The sequence below is a fragment of the Triticum aestivum genome, chromosome 5A (genome assembly GCF_018294505.1).
Source record: "Triticum aestivum cultivar Chinese Spring chromosome 5A, IWGSC CS RefSeq v2.1, whole genome shotgun sequence".
In the NCBI taxonomy this organism is placed as follows: domain Eukaryota; kingdom Viridiplantae; phylum Streptophyta; class Magnoliopsida; order Poales; family Poaceae; genus Triticum; species Triticum aestivum.
Genome location: NC_057806.1, coordinates 542,197,732 through 542,200,534, shown reverse-complemented (window position 1 = coordinate 542,200,534; position 2,803 = coordinate 542,197,732).

The following is a 2,803-nucleotide window of genomic DNA, read 5'->3' as shown; positions in this document are numbered from 1 at the left end:
CGGCGTCCCGGGCGGCGCTGAGGTCGGGGGCGGGGCCGGCGTTGAATCTGGAGTCGGGGGCGGCGTGGGGAGAGCGCGCGGCAGCCGAGGGGCGGTGGCGGCGACGAGAGAGTGTAGTTGATTTGGGGGATGAAGTGGCCGTGGGGAAGGACGAACCGCGTGGTTAAGTCAGAAGTACCAGTAGCGCGTTCCAGAAAGGGCGCTACTGCTACGTTAGCTACAGCGCGTTCTGGAATACACGCTGCAGCTAAGGAGATTAGCAGTAGCGCTGGGCCATTATACGCGCTACTGCTAGGTTGGGCTAGCCATGTGCGCCCAGTTCAAACGTAGCAGCAGCGCTTTTTGCTAGTACGTGCTACTGCTAAAGTCATAGCAGTAGCGCGGTTTATTTACGCGCGCTGCTACTAAGTAGCAGCAGCGCTTGATTTTGTATAGCGCTACTGGTAAAATTCTGTGTATAGGCTTTTTCCTAGTAGTGTAAGATAACTATACGTGTAACTATATATCCAAATCACACAAACATCAATTTTTTATATAAAACATTCATGAACAAGAGGCTCACCACAAGGTGGTGCCGGCAACGGGACGGTGCGGGCGATCGACGGTGGTTACGACGGAGATTTAGAAGGCACTAAGTAAACCACACCTACATATGCAAACTAAGTTTTATTTTTGACCTCAAATTGCATATAAATCAAATACTAGCACATATATATAACTCCTCCCAAATTACTAAACTCACAAATCAATCACTATATAAAGCATTGCAAGAGCTAATCTAGCAATGAGAGATGAAAGGACAAAGTTGCTAACCTTTGTGATCATTTGAATGGATGGGGGCCTTCAAATCTTGACAAATTTTGGGCAAAATGTGTGATGAGCCTGAGAGGAAGAGGGGAAGAATAGAGAGGAAAGGGGAAAGGGGAAGAACAGAGCGAGCTCGGGTGGACGAAGGGTGTATGTAGGACAACCTTTAGTACCGGTTCATCATACGACCCTGTATTAAAGGTGCTGGAGGGGCCCCGGACTGACAACATCCTGCCACCACTCACTTTAGCACCGGCTCGTGGCACGAATTGGTGCTAAAGGTTCGCCACGAACCAGTACTAATGAGAGCGGCCGGTTAGCCGTTGGAACCGGCACTAATGCACACATTAGTGCTGGCTTCATATTTGACCTTTTTTTACTAGTGTGGGCACATGTGCATGGTGTAAGAAGCAACCTGTACCAACGATTTTTAGCACAAGTTGTTAGATCATGAGGCACCCTGTCCGGATGATGATCAGGTTGAGCGGATAAGTTGATTATTATTTTTGGACGAAAATACGGCCCTAAAGCTATACTTTGTTTGAGCAATAAGCAGGTGAGACACGAGAAAAGTCTGAAAAAAGAGAGGAAAAAAAAATAATTAACCGGAGCTGGTTTCTGGCGAATACAACCAGCAAGCAAATAAGTGTACTTCAAGGCGGCTGGAAGCAACTAGCGATTTTGTTTAGTGACTTGGAAGTTTGCTGTTTTCTCTTGTGCTTTTGCATGTCCCCTCTACCTTTAATTTGCACACCTTTCCTCCACAATGTTCCACGGTCTAAGCTGATGAGGCAGTTTCTTTACATACTGCCTTCAATTTTTCTAGATAGTCCGTGCATGGTTCCACCGCCAATATATTGTTGCTGCAATATAATACAAGTACTATTGATGCATGATAGGCATGCAAGTGTGTAGTGTGTGGGCTTGATTTTTGTGAAAAGTTGTAATTTCGTGTGATTCTACTTTTTTTTTCAACGGAAACTGTGATTCTACTTCCACGTACGGTTGATATTGGATCACGAAAAAGATGAAAATGGGTTCAGTCATACACTCACCGCTTCATCGTTTAACACAGAGGAGAGCCCTCCGGCTACGCCCAGCACTCCTCGATCGTGCCGCCTTCTTCCATGCTTCTACTGACAACTGTGCCCAGAAAGTTAAAGGGACAATACTTTCCTATTTTGAGTTGTCACCATAAAAAGCAATTATTATATGTAAATGAATTCCTGCCAGTTTTAGACACAATTTGGAGAGGAGCGCGGAGCCCCTGCGAGTTTCAGCCAAATATTGGATTCGGCGCCACCCTGGAATCCTGGATAACTATTGAAGCGAATGAATTCCTGCCATAAAAAGCAGGAGCCACCAACCCGCAGCGACTATAAGTACCCTCCCAGGACAGAGTCCCAGACCACCAAGCAAAGAGACGCAATGTCGCAATACGCTAGTAAGACTAAAACCCTAGAGAATAGTGAGCCCGAGTCGGAGCCAGAGCCGGCGCCGGCGCCGGCGGCGGTTGAGGCCTCCACTGATTGGAAGGAGGACGAGGAGCATCAGGTTGACGGCATTCAGCGGATGGTAAAGCGCTACCGCATGATCAAGGAGCTCTATGCCGCGACGGAGAAGGTTGTCCCGGCGAGCAGCGGCGGCCAAAAGTAGAAGCAGAAGAAGAAATAGATGAGTGATAGGGCGACATACGAGAGGCTAGATGGAGGGCCCTTCTCTTGTAATTCGCGGAGTTGCTAGAGGGGAAGAGATTGCTCTCAGTTCTCTCGCCTGGGTGTGTCTGCCCTCTCGCCGGGGATGGGTCGCCAATCGATATCTGGCTTGGTTGTAAACGCTGAATCTCTGCCATAAGACGAAATTATAGTTGATTGAACTGCTTTTATATCGTAGTAATGTGTTGCTTCCTGGCTTGGAGGGCTGGATCTCGTTCGGTCATCCTTTGCTGATGGTCTCCTGGGATTGACGTGAGAGCAGCTTTCAGGCCTGATCTGGT